General features: G+C 41.6%; 1 protein-coding gene across 1 annotated transcript in view; it reads right to left on the bottom strand.

Annotated features, from left to right (window-relative positions):
• The window catches only part of LOC126235475 (lachesin-like), a 1,351,138-nt gene that overhangs the window by 49,974 nt on the left and 1,287,202 nt on the right, over positions 1–13,962 (bottom strand). The gene's annotated exons all lie outside the window — the stretch shown is intronic.

Below are 13,962 nucleotides of genomic sequence, written 5' to 3'. Positions count from 1 at the left end.
TGATGTTTAAAATAATGTGGCATTAGATGATACGCCACGTACTGTACATAATATTTTATGTCCATTTGTATGCCCCTAATCTATTCTTGACAAGAAGAAGGGAACGGTTGGTAGGACATGTTCTGAGGAATCAAAGGATCACAAATTTTGCATTGGAGGGCGGCGTGGAGGGTAAAAAACGTAGAGACAGACCAAGAGATGAAAACACTAAGCAGATTCAGAAGGATGTAGGTTGCAGTAAGTACTGGGAGATGAAGAAGCTTACACAGCATGGAGTAGCATGGAGAGCTACATCAAACCAGTCTCAGGACTGAAGACCACAACAACAACAATCTTTTCTTTGGTCGCTGACTGTTTATTATACATGACATCAACTAAGTCTGACACGTCAGCAACGTATGTAACGTGATTGTCACATGTGCTACTGAGAGTCTTCAAGTCTTTGGATGAATGTATATCTGCGACAAGAAATTACCAACTGCTATCAGTTGCCATGTTGTTGTATACAGACCGAACTTCAGAATACGATCTTAAAAGTTGCCACTGTAGTGTGGATCATTTCGTAAAATTACGGAATATGGCTACTTGCTACTTGCAATTAAGAGTGATGTGAAAATGACATGAAATACAGATATTACAATTGTAAGTAAGAAATTTGAACAGTCATGTTTTATTTTAAAGTGAAATATTTAAAGTCTTATTGACACATGGCGATGCACGTAGACAATGTAGTGCTTTCCCATATTGGTTTTACAGGTGCCTGACAATGACGCTTAGTCGAAATTAGCTAATCGCACGATTAAACGAACATCCCATAACAACCTACTACGGACCGTGTTTACGTTTATCAAGTATCTGGAGGCTGTGGATCCCCACAAATACCAAATTTTAAGTCGTCAGCTATGTCGCCTGCCGGGAAGCGCATGGTGGTGAGTGCCAAGACATCCCCTATGCTGTATCTGCGGCTTTCCGGGGAAAAGAATAAAATCGTCTTCCAAAGCGCTCTGGCTGCTGCTGTTTCCGCCCGTTGCTTGGTTCGCCAGGGCAAACGTCCAAGGGGGGCGGAAAAATTGTACAGCGTGAATGACCGTGTCAGAATATACAGGCATATATATAACTTCCACTGCCAGACTAACGCGAAAAAATATTTTGGAAAATACGCTGTGATATTTCATTTGTCGAGTGTCTTCTGGAACATCGTACAAAGCCTTCGGAGGACACTACGACGGCATCTACTTCACACTTCTTTCTCCAGAACATTGTTGACAATGAAGCGTGTAGTGTATATAAAAGTTGAAAACGTGAAAGAATGTCTCTACTGCAGTTTTAATTATAATAATGCTTCCTCATGTATGGGGTGTAACATAATTAATAAGGAAAATTCACATAAGTGAAAGTGTACGATAATAGAAGTAACGCCAGAATAAAATATTGTCCTATTTAGTACAAATGTGCTTGAAATATAAACCGTTTGACTAAGACTCCATCTAACTGGGCACACAATTCATCCATGGCCTGTCTTAAAGAGAAATAGAGTGCTACGTGAGCACAATACACATCATGTTTACTGTACCCACGTGTATGTTAAAAGAGGTGTTCTGTGTATTGTTCTCACAATTCGACACCTTACTGCACATTGCTCTAGAGTTATTAGATCTTTCAAATACCCCCGCCCCCAATCATCTCGTAAATCTTGACTAACTTTACAATTAGCTGCTTCACTTCTTCAACATCACCAGTTTGAGTGGTCATCTTGAGGCATTACAAAGCATTTGTTTCAAGATGCTGGAGAGATAAGATGTGTATTCGCAGTTGCGAAAACGAACTATCATCATCTGTTTAAGGGAATGCGATACTGAAAATTGTGCCGGGCAAGGATTCGAATCTGGCTATCTGTGTACGACTCACGTCTAGACGCAAACTTCCATATGTCGTGGTACCTGTGTCACCTTTACTCGTACGCACATTATGTAAGCCCCTATAAGGGGCCGGCCTAAGTGGCCGTGCGGTTCTAGGCGCTGCATTCTGGAACCGCGAGACCGCTACGGTCGCAGGTTCGAATCCTGCCTCGGGCATGGATATGTGTGATGTCCTTAGGTTAGTTAGGTTTAAGTAGTTCTAAGTTCTAGGGGACTGATGACCTCAGAAGTTGAGTCCCATAGTGCTCAGAGCCATTCGAACCCGATAAGGGGAGAGCATTTTCACTGATACTCGCTGACTTGTATCGGCTGATATATACGGTATTGCAAAGGCTGTGTTTTTAAAAAGAACGAAGCAATGTTCCTTCGGACATGGATGCATGTCTGAAAGAACATTGCATCATTCTCCTTAACAACATAGGCATTGGAATATCGTATGCTGGAGAGACTTCTGTACAACCGAACATGTGCAGTAACTGATGACATAGCCTCCGCAACCCTACACCAAGCGGATTTAGAGGGAATCGAAACTATGACTCCTAAAATCATTTATGGAAGCAGGCTTCCAAAAGAAAGAGAAAACATCAGTGGCATTTACGATTTCACAACAGCACCTAAAACCGTGTGGTTACATAGATTAATGCATACACGAAATTAAACCGTTTCAAGTTCAAAGGTTCTAGCATTAAAGGAAAATATGCTTAAAAACCACCATTTTAAAGTTAACGTTGAAAAAGGAAATCCTAACACTTTGAAGTACGGTCTTCTTCTGGGCTCGGTTCTGGCCCTGCATTTATTTAACTTGTACACCAATGACATATACATCAATAATTCTTTAAAGTTTAACAACGCCGACGACCTACCGATGGCAACTCAACAAAGCACATTCGAAAAAGGGGAACAAAGACTTACTAATCCTCTAGAAAGATACACCTACGAAAGGTGGAGTCTTTGCTCGAACCGAGATGAAAGTGATAAAACAGAAGTCAGCTCATTCCACTGAACCAACATAAAGGCTAACAGAGAATTGAATGTAATCTTTCGCAATAAAAAATTACGACACACTCGACGCACCAAATATTTGTGATTCTCAACATATTTATGATATTTAGGAAATACCTAGAAAAAACAGAACACAAACTAAAATCGACAAACAGCACATTACGGAAACTGGCTGATGCTTTCTAGACATTTAGTGCAAACAACTTACGAACTTGAGCACAAAAACTTGTGTACTATGTTAGCGAACTCAGTTCTCCTGTTTGGAGTAGAAGCAGCCATGTCACAAAAATAGTTTTCGATCTAAAGGACGAGATGGCGATAGTGAAAAGAGTGCTTAAATCAAGATCAGTGCCAAGGCCGAGAGTACTCGCCTATATTGCCGCTCTAAATCTCCGACGACAACAAGAAGTAACACAACGATGAAACTCAAAACGTCGAGAGACTTGTCAGTTTATGAAAGAGTGAACAACTCACCATGCACCAGACTAAAATGTAGGGAACCAATCTGGATAATCGATGGCCAACTCTCCACAGAAAGCTATTATCTAAGAAATAAGTGAAGAAATCTGTGGACTTATTTCCACTCTTATAACAAGTTTGATAAATTAGATCCGACCATCCAAGCCACCGTGCGACGAACCCCCTTACAAATTACGACACACTCAACTCACCAAATATTTGTGACTCTCAATATATTTGTGATATTTAGGAAGTACCTAGAAAAAACAGAAAATTTGTGGGTACCCGGAAAGACTTCGTAGATGCAACACATGCAGCAATACCCAACTACACTGTCCTGTCACTTTAATGTGACCACCTGTCAAAAGTCACCATAACCACCTCTTGTAGCTCGGAACGCTGCGGGACGTGCAGGAAGAGAGTCAGTGAGGTTCTGGAAGGTACCGACAGGTATCTGGTGCCAAGCCAAATCCAGTGCCGCGGCCAGATGCTCTGGGCTTCTCGGTTGAGGAGCCATGGTGCGAACAGCCCGATCGAGGAGGTCTCGATTGGGTTTAAATCCGGGGAGTCTCGTGGCCAGGTGAGCACGGTAAACTCACCATCGTGCTCTTCAATCACGCACGTACACTGCGAGCTGTGTGACACGTTGCATTGTCCTGCTGGTAGATGCCACCGAGGCACTTGTGTTGAACCAGTGTGTCTTCCATAATGACGATATCACCCATAGAGCGCCACATTCTGCAGACCGTAACTGTTGCAGTTGTTTCCTTTTAGCCGTTTCACGAGGTATATGGCAACGGCCATCTGTTCAATGGAGCATAAAACCTGATTCATCTGAAAAGGCCACCCGATGTGCCTCAGTGGACGTCTGGTTGCGGTACGGGCTTGGAGGTTTCAGCCTAGCCGGCTGCTGTAGCCTAGCAGTTCTAGGCCCTTCAGCCCGGAACCACGCGCCTGCTACGGTCGCAGGTTCGAATCCTGCCTCGGGCGTGGATGTGTGGATGTCCTTAGGCTAGTTAGGTTTAAGTAGTTCTATGTATAGGTGACTGATGACCTCAGATGTTAAGTCCCATGGTTATTAGAGCCATTTGAACCATTTGATTCCAGACTCCGTCACCGATGAACAGCAGTCAGCACGGGTGCATGAACGAGGCGCATGCTGTGGAGGCCCTTTCGCAGCAATGTTCGGATACGGTCGTTGAGGAGACACTGTTGCCCCTCGGTTCAGCTGGGCTGTCGATAGCTCAACATTAGCACGTGTATTTTCCATTACAAATCTTCGCAGCCATTGTTCTCTCATGTCATCTATGGCACATGGTGTACCGTAATTGTCTCAGCTCCGATTTTGCATAACGCCATTTTGCATCCACTATGCTCTTAAACCGACGCGAGCAGTTTCATAGTCAGCCAATTTCGAAATTGTTCAACCCTTGGTACAAAAGCCAATGAACTTGCCCTTCTGGACGTCGGATATATTACTCCTTTACGCTTTACGGACGACTGCATACTTCCCCGCGTCCCTCCAATCTCCTTTATGTACCCTACACTAGTAATGCTACTAGCCGCCGTCCGTGATTTATTGCTCGTTAAAGTCAAACAAAGGCGGTGGTCACATTAATGTGAAAAGGGGGCCGTGTATTATAGAAAATGGGTGTGTCAGCTTCTGTCACCTGGTGCCAACTCTTCAGCTTCATTAATATCAATTCGATTGTATGTATTTAAATTTTAAAATAACACTACAAAGAAAAATTCGGGAGATTGAAGTCTGGTGACCTTCGAGCTCCAGCTACAAGCCCCGATCGACTTATCCGTTTTGGAGCATTTTGGGACATTTTGGCGCCTTAAATGTTGTCTCCCACCAGCAACGAAATGCGCTAGCATGCCAACATGCTTGTACCGCAGTCCCCAACGATGGACCACAGGTGAAATGTAGGTCAGTTACATGGCGACTGAAAAATAGGAAACTTTACTTTTCAGATATATTTGTACTAAGAAGGATAATATTTCTTACTGAAATTAGTGACCGCTGGTAACAACACAACCGTAATTATCTTGCAAACGACTCCTTTGTGGATCTACGGTTTTTGCTGCATTTGTTCATCTGCAACAGTTTTTGCTGTTCATAATGACACACCTCGCAGACACGAAGATTTTCTTTCCCTGAAGTGTGAAAAACAGGAATAACTCGCGATAAAAAGCGAGTCGCCGTTCCATTGAAGTTAAATATTGATTGAGTTAAATTTTTACATCTAGGCCGCACAGTTTTGGGGTCAGTCGCCCCTTGTTGAGTATTTTTGTTCCCGCCTATTAATACTGGCCTGGCTTGCCTGTGGACAGAGGAAACGACGTAAAACGGAACTATTTCTGATTCTTTGCGTATTACCTCTGTTCACTAACGTAGGTCGCTAAATTGTAACAAGCAACCCTTCACGTTATTGACCACGAAGGAGTAGGACGGAAGTGAGACGAAGGTTTAGAGCCCAATCACTGGCGACAAGAAGTGTCTGTGTTGGAGCTTAGCTGACACGTGCGTATCAGTTTTTCCCCACGATCGCATATTTTCTCAGAGATATTGATTGTGGCTCTGGCCCAGCGGCTTGGTGAGAAATGATTGTCAAGCAGCGTGCAGGAAGGACGGTGACGATTAGTGAGGGGCCGTTTTCCACTACGGTTCGACTGGGCAGTGGTGTTCGTTGAGTCGCGGCTGAGTGGGGTGTATATCGGGCAGCAGGAGAGCGATAGCGGCTGACGTTGCTCCGGCCTACCACTTCTGGCACGAGTTGCGCGAGCCATTTTAATACCGGGACTATGCTGCGACCTTATCTGTCTGCGGTGGAATCACTGACGCACGTTTATTACTGTATTCTCTAGCATTACTAGTGCAGAGCATAGAGCCACTGGTGGGAGGCACCAACGGCAACCAAAACTGAAAATATCGGTACTAACCAAGTTTGATTGTGTCAGCGCCTGTACGAGGAATAGTACCGTGCGCACTCCGTTTGTATTCCTGTTAGCAAACGTAATTTTATGCTGTTGTTTTATTGATGCTGCGATTTTTCGTAAATTCTGTTTTATTACACGTGATCCTCTTTAAAAGTTTCTGCCTTGAAGTATTTAATGGCCAGATACAATCTGTCTGTGGGCTCTCACAGGCGATCCCCATGTATGTATAATTGTGACAGCCTACTATTATAACCTGGATAAAAAAATTTAGCATCTCAGTCCCGTAAACTTTGAGATGGGTATAGGTTGTGTTTATGGTAACTGCTTCTGAGGGCGGATGTCCCTTAGATATGTAAGGTTTTGGCAGCTCGGCTGTAATATTAACTTCCATTGGTTTAAGGGCAGGCCCCGTTAAAAGTTTCTTAATGACTTCTTACTTAAATGTTGCTTGTTGCAAGAAATTTTGATGGTCTTCCTTAGAATTGTAAATGATTGATCTTGCTAGGCTATTCTCGTATCAGTGTTAATTTTTCATGTGGGCGGAAGCCCTCTGGGTATGTCCATATATCTGTGGCAGGAGTCCGATGGAAGTATGTTATTTTTAAAAATTGTTTTTTCTGATACTAGATTATGTTTCTAATTAATTTTCTTGTCAACGTAAAATTTTAGTAATATATCTTATTGCTCAACACAAATATAGTCTCTTCCGTACGATTCATATTGCCTTAGAAAAGGAAATTCATTAGCACGTTTTTTTATCAAATACCGTTAATATGTCTGGGAATGGTTTTGCGATATATATCTGTTTCCCGTTTAAGCCTCCAAGCCTTGTTCACTGTAATAAAAGACTTCATCGTGAAAACGTGTTTTTACTTATCCAGCTGAATTCATAAGTAAATGATTTTGATGTAAGATTGATGGTGCTACGACCTCACGCATCTAGATTGGAGCTTTGCGCAGCGGAAACTGAATCGACCAGCTTCCAACTAAGCAGTTCAACTTGCACCTTCGACATATTAGACAGCCACAGAGGAGCGTAAACGGATTCCCTGTTCTCGCAAACAAGGTTATCCATTTCAGGGCAGGTGCAAGTTTCCAAACAAGGCTATCAGTCGTCGAGAGCGTCTGTGGCCTAGCGGCTAACTCAAACCTTAATCAACAAATCTTCTTCCCACTGGATCGTAAAGAAGCTGGCGACTACGAGAACTCGCAAATACCGTTGTCTCAGCACATGATCTCATAAATATCAGGTAAACTGACTTTCATTAAACCCAGTCAACAAGTGCTTTGTATATACGAGGTGCGGCTAGAATAAAACCGGACTGATGCTGGAAAAAACATTTATTTACAATTATTTACAATTTCATGTTATCTCCTTCAATGTACTCTCCTCCTCGGTCTCTACACCGCTCCATACGAATTTTCCACTGTTCATAGCAATGCTGCAGATCATTTTCGATAAGTCCATACATTACTTCCGTCGCTTTTTCTTTTACTGCTTCAACAGTCTCAAATCTAGTTCCTTTCAAAGCTGACTTGACTTTAGGGAAAAGAAAAAAGTCACAGGGGGCCAAATCAGGTGATTAGGGTGGATGATCTATGATGGGAATGTTGTGTTTTGCCAAAAACGTCTTCACTGACAACGCACTGTGAGCTGGGGCATTGTCTTGGTGAAGGATCCATGACTTTTTTCTCCACAAATCGTTCCGTTTTCTCCGTACTGGCTCACGTAGGGTAGCCAGGACGCTAATGTAGTAATGCTGATTCACTGTTTGTCCCTCTGGTACCCAATCAATGTGCACAATCCCTTTGATGTCAAAAAAAACAATCATCATTGCCTTGAATTTCGATTTTGACATTCGTGCTTTTTTTTTTTTGTCGTGGAGAACCAGGAGTTTTCCAATGCATCGATTGGCGTTTAGTTTCGGGATCGTAAGTAAAAAACCACGATTCATCGCAAGTAATAACATTTTGTAAGAAGGTGGGATCACTTTCAATGTTTTCCAGGATGTCAGAACAAATCATTCTTCGGCGTTCCTTCTGTTCAATTGTGAGACACTTTGGAACCAATTTTGAACACACTTTGTTCATGTTGAAACTTCCATGAAGAATCTGCCTAACACTTTCCTTGTCAACTCCTGTTAACTCAGACACTGCTCTGATTGTTAAACGGCGATCTTGTCGAACAAGTTTACCGATTTTTTCAATGTTTGCATCAGTTTTTGCTGACAATGGTCTGCCAGTGCGAGTGTCATCACTGGTGTCTTCGCGGCCATCTTTAAATCGTTTAAACCACTCAAACACTTGTGTTCGCGATAAACAATCATCGCCGTACACTTGTTGTAACATTACAAACGTTTCACTTGCAGATTTTCCTAGTTTGAAACAAAATTTGATGTTAACACGCTGTTCTTTCTGTACACTCAACATTTTCCGACGCACAGACAAAACGTCAACTACTTAAAGCAGACGCCACGGGCAGACTGAGTGCAGGAGGCAGATGAAACTCGAGCAGTAGGCGGAGCGAGAGTCACGTGACAGGCCACGCGACTTTCAGCCTTATTGCATTCGTTTTATTGTTTCACCAGTACTAGTCCGGTTTTTTTCTAGCCACACCTCGTAGCTTAGTGCTCACCTCTCCTGTTCTACCCACTTTGATAGCTATGGCACTAGATCGTGGAATGAAAACAGCTGCGAGGAACGTATATTGATGCTCACGTATAGTTATTTTAAACATTAAATGAAATGTCAACTACATATAAATTACTAGATTTTCAGAAATTTTACACTGCTCGTAACTTAAGGATATTACTAATCCGATGGACAGGGTCTATCTGGTCCGAGTCCCGGTCCGGCACACAGTTTTAATTTGCCAGGAAGTTTCATATCACTCCACACTCCGCTTCTGAGTGACAATCACATTCTGGATTATTCTTTTTACTGGAGATGGTTGTGCAAGTATCACGTTCTTTCCAGCAGCAGAAAGAATAAAAGAGGTACCATGAAAACGACGAGCAGTAATGTTAAACCATAGCTTGCCTTGCCGCGAATTATTCTCCTAAAGAAAGTGTCATTCATAAACGGGTATCACGATGTTGTTACATATTATTATAGCGAAACGCATATTGTTTCTTTCTTCTTGAACGAAAGAACGTACATCCAGACATAGACGTACACCGTAATCATTTGGCTTACGTGATGGTAATCAATCTATATCTTTAGCACTTTTCACAGTGTGATGCTGTAGATGTTCATCCGATTACGCCAGTATCAATGACAGGGGCTCTGGAGAATAAAAAGCAAAACATTATCTTTTCGTACTCATACTCTCGTATTCTCAAAATTGCCATTTATTTCTGACTAACCAAAGGACAAGTTTTATACAGAGAGGAAAACAATAAAGAGTGGTAAAATATGTGAAAGACAGTTTATGATTTCTGTTAGGCCACTGCAGGCTGCTGAGACTTCGAAACAAATCTTGATCCCTACTGATTTGAACTTGCTCGACATACTAGTTTTCGTTTCATTATCTGGTTTTCCATCAGATTCAAAAAAGTTTATGCATTCATTCAATTATTCATGTTGCTACATGGATCTCATTATAAAAATAAACTTCGTGGTCATAAAACGAAGCAAGTCATTCGTTAACAAAATTGAGAAATAAATCCCTCTCATCGTATTTTAATTGTCGTGAAAATACTATATTCCGCTTGTGCTTACACAGGATTTATACGACTGCAGGAAGGAGCGTGCATCCAAAAATGTACCCGTCATTTATACAGAGTGGTTTCTGTTCATCTACAATTTTTGGCTTATAATTTCCTCCGCTGACATAATGACAAAAGATAGTTATCTGTATCCTGCAAGAGTGAAGGTCGGTATATTACGAAAAAGTTACAGTGACATATTTTTAACAGTAATTATCAACTATCCAGTCCAGACAATTTGTTGAAAGAATGGTTGGATGTGTATCCTGTGTTATTTATTAATTTTTATTGCTTTTAAGGTTTCCTGACTTCTCGTTTAACATCTGAAGATATATCATTAAAATTTACTTTCGCCACAATACAGAACCCCGCTTTCGAAGACAAGGAAGCATTGTAGATGTGGAAATTATACATCTTTTCTGTGCGTTTTGTAAATCGCATTACAGTTGGAATTATTATTATTATGATTATTATTTAGATAAAATTCATTTTAGACCCTGATGCCTAGAGCAAGCTATACAGTTCTTGTTCAGTTCTTGATAGCCAGCAATTACGTGAATTTCCAACAGGGAATATTTGGAATTGTTTCCTCAATTTTCACCAGTTTTCTAACCATCAATGGACCCCCCTCCCCCCACCTTTCTTTCTGGTACAACATGTTCCAGATAAAAGTTTAAATGTTTCGTACGTGCTTGGGCATCTGTTTCTGTATGTCAAAACAGTAGAGGGAATAACCTGCTCGACAAAGTCAGAGATTTATAACGACACACAATACTTACGATATGCTTTACTACAATAATAAATCATGTAATAACATACGATGTCTTTAACTATAAGAGTTAACTTAAGCTTACTGTTATTATGATATATGATACCCATCCAAGTAACGACAAAACGAGTCAAGAATCAACAACCAGTTGGTCTATCTCTCTCTCTTCCTCTCTCTCTCTCTTTCCCTTCCTCTCCCTCCCTCTCTCTCTCTCTCTCTCTCTCTCCCCATCTATCTATCTCTCTCTGTCTCTTTGCTGAGGACCTTCATCAGATCTTGTTCGAATGTTCTTTGACACGCTGAAAAATTTGTTCAATGGATGGTTTCATATTAACGAAAATGGAAATGAGAGATAATGTATAGCGGGAGCATTACTTTATAGAAGACCTGTTGTTGTTGTCGTCTACAGTCCTAAGACTGATTTGATGCAGCTCTCCATGCTACTCTATCCTGTGCAAGCTTCTTCATCTCCCAGTACCTACTGCAACCTACATCCTTCTGAATCTGCTTAGTGTATTTATCTCTTGGTCTCCCTCTACGATTTTTACCCTCCACGCTGCCCTCCAATGCTAAATTTGTGATCCCTTGATGCCTCAAAACATGTCCTACCAACCGATCCCTTCTTCTAGTCAAGTTGTGCCACAAACGTCTCTTCTCCCCAATCCTATTCAATACCTCCTCATTAGTCACGTGATCTACCCACCTTATCTTCAGCATTCTTCTGTAGCACCAAATTTCGAAAACTTCTATTCTCTTCTTGTCCAAACTGGTTATCGTCCATGTTTCACTTCCATACATGGCTACACTCCATACAAATACTTTCAGAAACGACTTCCTGACAGTTAAATCTATACTCGATGTTAACAAATTTCTCTTCTTCAGAAACGCTTTCCTTGCCATTGCCAGTCTACATTTTATATCCTCTCTACTTCGACCATCATCAGTCATTTTGCTCCCTAAATAGCAAAACTCCTTTACTACTTCAAGTGTCTCATTTCCTAATCTAATCCCCTCAGCATCACCCGAGACCTATGGCAAACTAATCAGAAGTCTGAATGCAAGAAATGTCCCTACATTCGCATCAATACGGTTATATTTACCAGCTCCCCTTCCCTCCCTCTCCCCTCCCCCTTCGACCATGACTCCATAGACTTTTTCTATTGTCACAGAGACAAGCTGCCCTCAGGCAGTTAGGGAAGTAATGAATGCCGTCTTTAAATCGTGCAAGTGTCCTACCTTTGTTGCTGTAATTTTACATTTGCTTCAACTAGTTGCCCAATTATATCCCACACATGTTCAGAAGGGAAGATGAAGGAAGATGTCACAGGTGAGAAGAGGAAAAAACGTTACAGATAAATGCTCTGTCGATAATGAGATCATTAGAGGCAGAGAAAAATTTCGGATTGAGGGCATTTGGAGAAGGCAACTGGCTGTATTATTTTGAAAGATACTATCCTTCGTCTGCTTTCAGACATTTAAAGAAGCCACAGAGAACGTAAATCAGAAAGGCCAGAGCGGTGTTCGAGTCACCGTCCTCCCCAATGTGAGTCCCCCTACTTTACGGCTGTTTACCATTGCGACACCTTGCCCTGTATTTCGGAAGACGCAAACTATTATACAACATGTAGAACACCTTTCATTTTAGCAGCTGCATGTGGACGTGGATTACTAGATTAGAAAATCGCATCATCTTTCCGTAAAAAAAAAAAAAAAAAAAAAGAAAGAATTTGAGCATAACGAAATAATAACCCAGGAAAATTTATTTATGCCTTCAGCAAACATTAAGTTTTGACTCGAGTTGTGAATTAGTTTGCTGCCAGCTGCGAAGCTCATTTAAGCCTTTGTGCCTGAGGCAAAGGAAGAGGCACGCCAAGTGTATATGTACACAATCAGCATTTGCATTTATTCAAAACTTCTTTTCTTAAACTACCATTCCATTCATTTGGTGGTATTTGGTGCATCCTGACTGGAAGAAAGTAGGATTTTAAGTTCAACGGCGATTTATTGATCATCCCTTAAAAGAGTGAAGTAATCGCTTTCGAATTACTGTAGACCTGCTGTTGACCTCACACAATTAACGTATGTCGTAGTATTGAAGTAGTGTGGTGGCGGTAGCCGCATGTAGGGACTCAGTACAGTAAAGAGGAATCAGTGGATTAAAGATGGGTCTTGACGAGCAGACGTGACAGAATGAAAGAAATGAGCTGTCGTTCAAACACGCCCATGATCACACTGCAGAACATGATAAAATCAGGAAATTATATGAAAGGCGTATGGACTGAGAGCATTAAACATTCCTGTTTTACGAACACTCATGTACCCTATCTGACCACAAATAACCCGCTAGATCATAAGATTTTAATTCCACATAAGATATTGGGGACTGGAACACTGGGTGAAAAGTTCAATCGACATCCATACTATTTTGAATCAGCTGGACGTACGATACCGACAGGAATTTCTGGATTCCCCTCCTCACCGGTTTTAGATCATTATCAGGGCCAGGCGTTGGACGGTATTAGCGTGGTGTTTCCTGGAGGTGAATAACTTTTTGGTCCAGGGAGCTTAGTTACCAAATGATGAATTTCCGTGACATATTTTCACATCGTAGGTGAGTTACACAATAAGCTGCTGAAAAACCTCCCGGCCACCATAAATCCACAGGCTTCTTGGATGGTTACAGAGACAAACTGCACTCAGGCGATTAGGCAGGTAATGAATGCCATCCTTAAATCGTGCAAGTCTGTTGCTGTTAGATAGTAATATGTCATTCGATATTAACGCAAGATCAGCTATAACAATGCGAGAGACAAGGATGTCATTTTTCAATCCAATGTTGTTAATGGTTGCAGTTGCTCCATATGGAGCCCACATGTATCTGTAGACTTTTCGAATTCCATTTCCTGCTCATACAATACTTGCGCCTACCCTATGCAGTGTTGTAGGACATGGACGTGTGTGTGAGAACTGAACAGGTCACCGTTGAATAATGGGATATATCAGCAACTCATGACGACCAACATCTGCTCCAGACTTGTAGGAGATCCATAGATCCATGCTAACTCTAGCAACTTTCAATGTGATAATGTTCAAATGCTATTATTCAATAGAAGCACGTTAGGCAGGTAGAGTTTAGCATATGTAGTTCTAAGACAAATAGTGT

This window comes from Schistocerca nitens, chromosome 1 (assembly GCF_023898315.1).
Source record: "Schistocerca nitens isolate TAMUIC-IGC-003100 chromosome 1, iqSchNite1.1, whole genome shotgun sequence".
In the NCBI taxonomy this organism is placed as follows: Eukaryota; Metazoa; Arthropoda; class Insecta; order Orthoptera; family Acrididae; genus Schistocerca; species Schistocerca nitens.
This window is presented reverse-complemented; position numbering and strand designations above follow the sequence as displayed.